Genomic DNA, 10,328 nt, shown 5'->3' with positions numbered 1-10,328 from the left:
TTGTCAACGGTAGTAATAAAGCATATGTATCATGTAAATTATATCTTACAAGTTGCAAGCCTCATGCATAGTATACTAATAGTGCCCGCACCTTGTCCTAATTAGCTTGGACTACCGGATCATCGCAATGCACATGTTTTAACCAAGTGTCACAAAGGGGTACCTCTATGCCGCCTGTACAAAGGTCTAAGGAGAAAGCTCGCATTGGATTTCTCGCTATTGATTATTCTCAACTTAGACATCCATACCGGGACAACATAGACAACAGATAATGGACTCCTCTTTTATGCATAAGCATGTAACAACAATTAATAATTTTCTCATATGAGATTGAGGATATATGTCCAAAACTGAAACTTCCACCATGGATCATGGCTTTAGTTAGCGGCCCAATGTTCTTCTCTAACAATATGCATGCTTAACCATAAGGTGGTAGATCTCTCTTACTTCAGACAAGACGGACATGCATAGCAACTCACATGAAATTCAACAAAGAGTAGTTGATGGCGTCCCCAGTGAACATGGTTATCGCACAACAAGCAACTTAATAAGAGATAAAGTGCATAAGTACATATTCAATACCACAATAGTTTTTAAGCTATTTGTCCCATGAGCTATATATTGCAAAGGTGAATGATGGAATTTTAAAGGTAGCACTCAAGCAATTTACTTTGGAATGGCGGAGAAATACCATGTAGTAGGTAGGTATGGTGGACACAAATGGCATAGTGGTTGGCTCAAGGATTTTGGATGCATGAGAAGTAATCCCTCTCGATACAAGGTTTAGGCTAGCAAGGCTATTTGAAACAAACACAAGGATGAACCGGTGCAGCAAAACTCACATAAAAGACATATTGAAAACATTATAAGACTCTACACCGTCTTCCTTGTTGTTCAAACTCAATACTAGAAATTATCTAGACCTTAGAGAGACCAAATATGCAAACCAAATTTTAGCATGCTCTATGTATTTCTTCATTAATGGGTGCAAAGTATATGATGAAAGAGCTTAAACATGAGCACAACGATTGCCAAGTATCACATTACCCAAGACATTTTAGCAATTACTACATGTATCATTTTCCAATTCCAACCATATAACAATTTAACGAAGAAGAAACTTCGCCATGAACACTATGAGTAGAGCCTAAGGACATACTTGTCCATATGCTACAGCGGAGCGTGTCTCTCTCCCATAAAGTGAATGCTAGGATCCATTTTATTCAAACAAAACAAAAAACAAAAACAAACCGACGCTCCAAGAAAAGCACATAAGATGTGATGGAATAAAAATATAGTTTCAGGGGAGGAACCTGATAATGTTGTCGATGAAGAAGGGGATGCCTTGGGCATCCCCAAGCTTAGACGCTTGAGTCTTCTTGATATATGCAGGGGTGAACCACCGGGGCATCCCCAAGCTTAGAGCTTTCACTCTTCTTGATCATAGTATATCATCCTCCTCTCTTGACCCTTGAAAACTTCCTTCACACCAAACTTCTCATAAACTTCATTAGAGGGGTTAATACATAATCAAAAACTCACATGTTCAGAGGTGACACAATCATTCTTAACACTTCTGGACATTGCTCCAAGCTACTGGAAGGTAATGGAACAAAGAAATCCACCCAACACAGCGAAAGAAACAATGCGAAATAAAATGCAGAATCTGTCAAAACAGAACAGTCCGTAAAGACGAATTTTTAATAAATACTTCCGTTGCTCAAATCAGAAAACTCAAAACTAATGAAAGTTGTGTACATATCTGAGGAACACGCACGTAAATTTGCATATTTTTATGATTTTTCTACAGAGAAAACAGCCCAGATTCGTGACAGATAGAAATCTGTTTCTGCGCAGAAATCCAAATCTAGTATCAACCTTCGATTAGAGGCTTCACTTGGCACAACAAAACACAAAACTAAGATAAGGAGAGGTTGCTACAGTAGTAAACAACTTCCAAGACACAAATATAAAACAAAATACTGTAGCAAAATAACACATGGGTTATCTCCCAAGAAGTTCTTTCTTTATAGCCATTAAGATGGGCTCAGCAGTTTTAATGATGCACTCGCAAGAAATAGTATTTGAAGCAAAAGAGAGCATCAAGAGGCAAATTAAAAACACATTTAAGTCTAACATGCTTCCTATGCATAGAAATCTTGTAAATAAACAAGTTCATGAAGAGCAAAGTAACAAGCATAGGAAGATAAAACAAGTGTAGCTTGAAAAATTTCAGCACATAGAGAGGTGTTTTAGTAACATGAAAATTTCTACAACCATATTTTCCTCTCTCATAATAACTTTCAGTAGCATCATGAGCAAACTCAACAATATAACTATCACATAAAGCATTCTTATCATGAGTCTCATGCATAAAATTATTACTCTCCACATAAGCATAATCAATTTTATTAGTTGCAGTGGGAGCAAATTCAACAAAGTAGCTATCATTATTATTTTCATCAAGTGTTGGAGGCATAGTATAATCACAACAAAATTTACTCTCCATAGTAGGTGGCACCAAAAGACCACTATCATTATAATCATCATATATGGGAGGCAAAGTATCATCAAATAAAATTTTCTCCTCAATGCTTGGGGGACTAAAAAGATCATGAAAACTAGCTTCCCCAAGCTTAGAACTTTCTATATCATTATCAACAATGGTGTTCAAAGCGTTCATACTAATATTACTACCAGCATGCAAATAAGATTCCATAGGTTTTTTAATTTTCGCATCAAACAATCCATGTTTTAAATCAGGAAATAGCATAAGAAGCTCATTCTTGTCCATTATGCCAAACTAGTGTAAACAAGAAACAAAAAGATGCAATTGCAGGATCTAAAGGAAATAGCTTCGAGTACTTACAACGGCGAAAATAGCTTAGTAGCCGAGATCCGGAGTGTGAGTACCTTTTACCTTTCCTCCCCGGCAACGGCGCCAGAAAATAGCTTGATGTCTACGCCCCCCCTCCTTTTCCTGTAGACAGTGTTGGGCCTCCAAGAGCAGAGGTTTGTAGAACAGTAGCAAGTTTTCCCTTAAGTGGATCACCCAAGGTTTATCGAACTCAGGGAGGAAGAGGTCAAAGATATCCCTCTCATGCAACCCTGCAACCACAAAGCAAGAAGTCTCTTGTGTCCCCAACACACCTAGTAGGTGCACTAGTTCGGCGAAGAGATAGTGAAATACAGGTGGTATAAATAAGTAGTAGCAACGGCACCAGAAAAGTGCTTTGCCCAGGACAGTAAACAAGCAGTAGTAACGCAGCAGTAGTAACGCAGCAGTAGTAACGCAGTAAAACAGTAAACAAGCAGCGATAACAGTATTTAGGAACAAGGCCTAGGGATCATACTTTCACTAGTGGACACTCTCAACATTGATCGCATAATAAATAACTCTTTCTCATATGTGCTACATACACTCTTTTGTTGGATGATGAACACATTGCGTAGGATTACACGAACCCTCAATGCCGGAGTTAACAAGCTCCACAATTCAATGTTCATATTTAAATAACCTTAGAGCATAATAGATCATTGCAAAATAAACCAAGAACTAACATAGTGCACACACTGTCCACATTACACTATGAAGGAGGAATAGATCACATCAATACTATCATAATGATAATTAACTCCACAATCTACAAGAGATCATGATCATAGCCTACGACAAGAACCACATGGTGCACACACTAGTCACCTTTACACCATGCAGGAGGAATAGACTACTTTAATAACATCACATGAGTAGCACACAACTAGTAGCGATACAAAGCTCATCATATGGATCTCAATCATGTAAAGCAGCTCATGAGATCATTGTATTGAAGTACATAGGAGAGAGATTAACCACATAGCTACCGGTACAGCCCCGAGCCTCGATGGAGAACTACTCCCTCCTCATGGGAGCAGCAGCGGTGATGAAGATGGCGGTGGAGATGGCAGCGGTGTCGATGGAGAAGCCTTCCGGGGGCACTTCCCCGTCCCGGCAGGGTGCCGGAACAGAGACTCCTGTCCCCCAGATCTTGGCTTCGCGATGGCGGCGGCTCTGGAAGGTTTCTGTGGGTTTCGTCGAACGTATCAGGGTTTTCGCGACGGAGGCTTTAAATAGGCGGAAGAGGCGGCGTCAGAAGGTCGAAGGGGCGCCGACACTATAGGGCGGCGCGGCCAGGGCCTGGGCCGCGCCGGCCTATGGTCTGGGGGCCCAGTGCCCCCCCTCTGGTCCTTCTCGTGTGTTCTGGATGCTTCCGGGCAAAATAGGAACCTGGGCGTTGATTTCGTCCGATTCCGAGAATATTTCTTTACTAGGATTTCTGAAACCAAAAACAGCAGAAACAAAGAATCGGCACTTCGGCATCTTGTTAATAGGTTAGTTCCAGAAAATGCACGAATATGACATAAAGTGTGCATAAAACATGTAGATAACATCAATAATGTGGCATGGAACACAAGAAACTATCGATACGTCGGAGACGTATCAGAGTGCCACCCAAAAATAAAAATAAAATGGGAGCCGCTCTTTGAAGGTTTGTCTGGCAAGGGGGTTAGAGTGCCCACTACCATTCGTTGACAACAACAAACACCTCTCAAAATTTTACTTTTATGCTCTCTATATGTTTTCAAAACCAAAGCTCTAGCACAAATATACCAATCAATGCTTCCCTCTGCGAAGGGCCTTTCTTTTACTTTTATGTTGAGTCAGTTCACCTATCTCTCTCCACCTCAAGAAGCAAACACTTGTGTGAACTGTGCATTGATTCCTACATACTTGCATATTGCACTTATTATATTACTTTATGTTGACAATATCCATGAGATATACATGTTACAAGTTGAAAGCAACCGCTGAAACTTAATCTTCCTTTGTGTTGCTTCGATACCTATACTTTGAATTATTGCTTTATGAGTTAACTCTTATGCAAGACTTATTGATGCTTGTCTTGAAAGTACTATTCATGAAAAGTCTTTGCTATATGATTCATTTGTTTACTCATATCATTTACATTGCTTGGATCGCTGCATTCATTACATGTGCTTACAATAGTATGATCAAGATTATGATGGCATGTCACTCCAGAAATTATCTTTGTTATCGTTTACCTACTCGGGACGAGCAGGAACTAAGCTTGGGGATGCTGATACGTCTCCGACGTATCGATAATTTCTTATGTTCCATGCCACATTATTGATGATATCTACATGTTTTATGCATACTTTATGTCATATTTATGCATTTTCCGGCACTAAACTATTAACAAGATGCCGAAGAGCCAGTTGCTGTTTTCTGCTGTTTTTGGTTTCAGAAATCCTAGTAAGAAAATATTCTCGGAATTGGACGAAATCAACGCCCAGGGGCCTATTTTGCCACGAAGCTTCCAGAAGTCCGAGGGAGAGACAAAGTGGGGCCACGGGGAGCCGCCACACTAGGGCGGCGCGGCCCAGGGGGGCCCGCGCGACCCTAGCGTGTGGGCCCCCCGTGACGCCTCCTGACCTGCTCTTCCGCCTACTTAAGGTCTTCATCGCGAAACCCCCAGTACCGAGAGCCACGATATGGAAAACCTTCCAGAGACGCCGCCGCCGCCAATCCCATCTCGGGGGATTCAGGAGATCGCCTCCGGCACCCTGCCGGAGAGGGGAATCATCTCCCGAAGGACTCTTCACCGCCATGGTCGCCTCCGGAGTGATGAGTGAGTAGTTCACCCCTGGACTATGGGTCCATAGCAGTAGCTAGATGGTCATCTTCTCCTAATTGTGCTTCATTGTCGGGTCTTGTGAGCTGCCTAACATGATCAAGATCATCTATCTGTAATGCTATATGTTGTGTTTGTTGGGATCCGATGGATAGAGAATACTATGCTATGTTGATTATCAATCTATTATCTATATGTTGTTTATGATCTTGCATGCTCTCCGTTATTAGTAGAGGCTCTGGCCAAGTTTTTGCTAGTAACTCCAAGAGGGAGTATTTATGCTCGATGGTAGGTTCATGCCTCCATTAAATGCAGGACAAAGGATGAGAAGTTCTAAGGTTGTGGATGTGATGTTGCCACTAGGGATAAAACATCGATGCTATGTCTAAAGATGTAGTTGTTGATTACATTACGCACCATACTTAATGCAATTGTCTGTTGTTTGCAACTTAATACTGGAAGGGGTTCGGATGATAATCTGAAGGTGGACTTTTTAGGCATAGATGCATGCTGGATAGCGGTCTATGTACTTTGTCGTAATGCCCAATTAAATCTCACAATACTCATCATATCATGTATGTGCATGGTCATGCCCTCTTTATTTGTTAATTGCCCAACTGTAATTTGTTCACCCAACATGCTTATTCTTATAGGAGAGACGCCTCTAGTGAACTGTGGACCCCGGTCCATTCTTTTAATCGAATACAATCTACTGCAATACTTGTTCTACTGTTTTCTGCAAACAATCATCATCCACACTATACATCTAATCCTTTGTTACAGCAAGCCGGTGAGATTGACAACCTCACTGTTACGTTGGGACAAAGTACTTTGGTTGTGTTGTGCAGGTTCCACGTTGGCGCCGGAATCCCTGGTGTTGCGCCGCACTACACTCCGCCGCCATCAACCTTCAACGTCCTTCTTGGCTCCTACTGGTTCGATAAACCTTGGTTTCTTACTGAGGGAAAACTTGTCGCTGTACGCATCACACCTTCCTCTTGGGGTTCCCAACGGTCGCGTGCTGTACGCGTATCAACCGCCCTTGGACGCGGTGCCCTGCCCCGCGCTCGAGCCGGCCTACCGCGCCATGCCGCGCCATGGTGTGCATGGCCGCGCCCCTGTCCTGCGCCCGAGCCGCCCCACGCCGCCTACCGCGCTCAGCCACGTGCGCGTCACTGTGTCGTCACTAGCCCCGTGCTCGACCTCGCCGGCCTCGTCCCATGCTTGTCTCATCCTTGTCGAGGCTGTGGAGTTGAGTTGATGATAAGTTTGCCTAATTTTAACTTTATTAGTTGGTAAGTAGAGCATTAGCACATATGCGATAGTACTACGCACACTAACACAGAGCAACCAAACATCTATAAGTTGTATCGGCTCAGATCCGTAAGCTAATATAGAGCAACCAAACGAAATGGTATTTAATTTCCTAACAATGCGATGCAGGCTAACAAACGACGCACACTTATTGTACCGGAGCTCATCCGCAACGAGATGAAAATTGCATCTCGGCTGGCACAATGAGCCATGAATGTCATGTAGCCTAGCAAATGCGCCCTATGCTACTGCAACGAAATCTCCCGATCTAGACGACGAATTCGATTAATGCAGAGGACCGCACGTCCATTCGTCCAGCTTTTTTTTGTTTTTTGTTGAGGGGATCATCCATTCTTCCAGTTCTAACTTACAAGCCATGAAAAGAAAATTAGCTCTCATTACACACTACTTTCTGTTACAATTAGACAGCCCACTCAGGGTCCGACAGCCATCTCCGAGCCCTTATGTTCCTCTTGGCCCTCAGAGCTGTCGGCCCATGATGTTGATCATCGAGCACTTGTTGGTTGCCCTTTTCTCTCAGACACCTCCGGTCAAAGGAAGCGCAGGCGCTCGTGGAGAGACATGAAGTCACGGGCTGGTAGCTTTCAAGATCAAGCCGGAGATGTAATAAATTATCTTCTCCTCCAGTAAGTGATCGTGAGTGTGCTTTTGATGCATTTCACGCTGGTTACTTTAATTAGTTAACTAAATAAAGTAGGGGCAAAGCATACGTACACACGCATGCACGTCTGCACGTTCCCATCGTCGTCGACGGACCTGTGGGCTGTGGGATGTGGCCGTGAAGTTTGACTAGTGTTCAAAGCGCCGCCAATGTTCATGTATGCATGTGGCTGGGAAGTTTAACTTTTGAGAGGAAAGACTGAAGTTTATCCGCCTTCATTTGTTTCTGCAAGTAGTTAAAGCTAGGATCGTCGACGTCGTTCGAGCACATGTGGCATGCCGTTTTGTCCTACACCTTTGCGTGATACCTAAGAGCCACGCAGTGGATTACTACACCAGTACTTGGGCAACACTAGCTAGTTGGCGATTAAATATCTTCTCCGTACGTTGCTTCTTGAGTCGGCTTGGGTTGAAGAAAGAATCAGGCTCAAGTTTGTCGACTTCACAGCAGTATAGTACTTCCAGTTTGGTGATAGGATGAACTACTCATGTAGATTCCTCACAAAAAAATTACAATTGATATTTCGATAAAATATATTGCCTATCCTTTTTTATAAGTTTGGACTTTTGAAAAATTAGCTAGTGTATTAATTTAATATCATATCAGAGCCAGAAGGTCATGCTAGACTTTATATTTCAACACTCCCCCTTACGTCCAGGCAGAATAAACGTGGAAATCACAGACGTGGGATCGATATGAGGCCACAACTATTCTTTTGCAAAAGGTTTATTGTTTTTTGAAAAAAAAATCAGAATAGAAGGTCTATTGCGTTGCTTACCTTGTCCGGACAATTTTTTTAGGGTTACGATTGTGTTTTCTTATTTTTTGCAAACTCCTCTATTTTCTCACATGGACTATCCTTGGGTAGTTCCGCCGAAAGAGGTTTTAATTTTACTCCACAAGCGTTCTTTAATTTCTATACCAAATACTATACACCGTATATTTAGAAACATAGGGAGTATTAAAAGTGTACACGAGACTTGAATTTGAGTCCTACTGATATTGCATTGTTGAACTAGCCGAGTTTTTTTAAGTCTGTTGAAAAGGGCAGTGTTACATACTTTAACTTATTTAACCCTGTAGCTTTGAACTAATCTCAGCAAAGTATATGTCGTTCAATTCGAATTCATGTCAGTTCGTGAGACATCTAAGATCCTTTGCAAATCCCTTGGCTGACCAGTCTAGAAATAAGTAGATGTCTGCGACCATCTGCAACACTTGAGTACCTACTATCTAGACTAGTCCTGAGACCTAGCTTCCTGCTCCCCGCTGAAATTTGAAAAGAAAACCATGCACCAGACGCTAGTTTTTCGGTGACAATTTCGACAATATTAACCTTTACGCGAAACAAATTCAAGAAATAAACTTCGGATGAAACAATTTCACAAAATAACCTTTTTGTGCCGCGCCAGAGTCTAGGGCGCTGCAGACATCTATGTCGCGCCGTGCTGCTTGGCGTGACACACTCGCCAGCGTGGACACCTGGGTCCCGCATCTTGGTTGTGTAGCGCCCTGGAGTGGGGCGTTGCACAAACTGGTGTCACGCCGAGGGATGGGGCGCTACACCCGATCGATTTGAGACTGAGCAGGATGTTGCTGTTTGGTTAGACCACATCTAGAGCTTAATAAATAATGTAAGCTGCAACGTCAAGTAGGATGGATGGGATCTCTCAACATATGTGTGCGCTTTATTTTCTGTTCCTTCTTAAGGTATAAAGCTGAGTACATCTCCACCAATACACAAATATACTTGTACTAGTACACGTTTGCGTATGTTCTCATTGTCCGACCGGCCAGCAACGTATATGCATGCATGCACGTATACATGCATCAATCCACCAAGAAGCTAAGCTAAAAGAAGTAACTAGCTATCCAAGTCATGGTGAAGACCATCTTCTCCTCTAGCTGCTGCAGTGCTGCTACTGCTATTTTGATTTTCAATACCATCATTTAATTATAGGTGTCATATTATACTCCAGAATTAATTAATTAATTAATTAATTAAATCAGTGCATACGTCAAAATGTCGTCGTCACCCGGCAACCCCGCTCCGACCCCTATGCACGAGGCTTTAGGCGTGCTGACTACTAGTGACACGTCGAATTTTGTCTGTGGGCCCGCCTGACGGTCACTAGCACCAAATCTCTACTTTTATTCCCCAATTTTCTTCCCTTCCCGCCGCTTCATTTCTCCCGCCCACCACTCCAGCTCCCGCCCTCCTCTCTAGTGCATGCTCCCCCGACAGTCGTCGTTGCCCACATGTCCCCAAAGAAGACGCCGGCTACGAAGGGGTGGGCGAAGCTGTGCAAGGTGCCATTGAACGAACATAGCTCGAACAACGTCATCGACGCGGCCATGGACGCGAAGTTCATGGCTGATGCGGAGCAGGAGCCAGAGGAGGAACGGGCGGTCCTCGCAGCGTTCGACGTGGAGCAGCAACGCCACAGGGAGGCGGCGACCGCGGAGGAGTCCAACGACTTCGACTTCGACTGGAGCGGGCCTGACCCGGAGGAGAAGGCGACAGAGCAAAGGGCCTTAGTCGTGTCCTTCGAAACGCTGAAGAAGGCCGAGGATGACGCCAACGAGGCGATGCAGCAACGGCTAATGGAGGACTCGACGGCCCACTGAGCTCTGGCGAC

The sequence above is a fragment of the Lolium perenne genome, chromosome 3 (genome assembly GCF_019359855.2).
Source record: "Lolium perenne isolate Kyuss_39 chromosome 3, Kyuss_2.0, whole genome shotgun sequence".
Classification (NCBI taxonomy): domain Eukaryota; kingdom Viridiplantae; phylum Streptophyta; class Magnoliopsida; order Poales; family Poaceae; genus Lolium; species Lolium perenne.
This window is presented reverse-complemented; position numbering follows the sequence as displayed.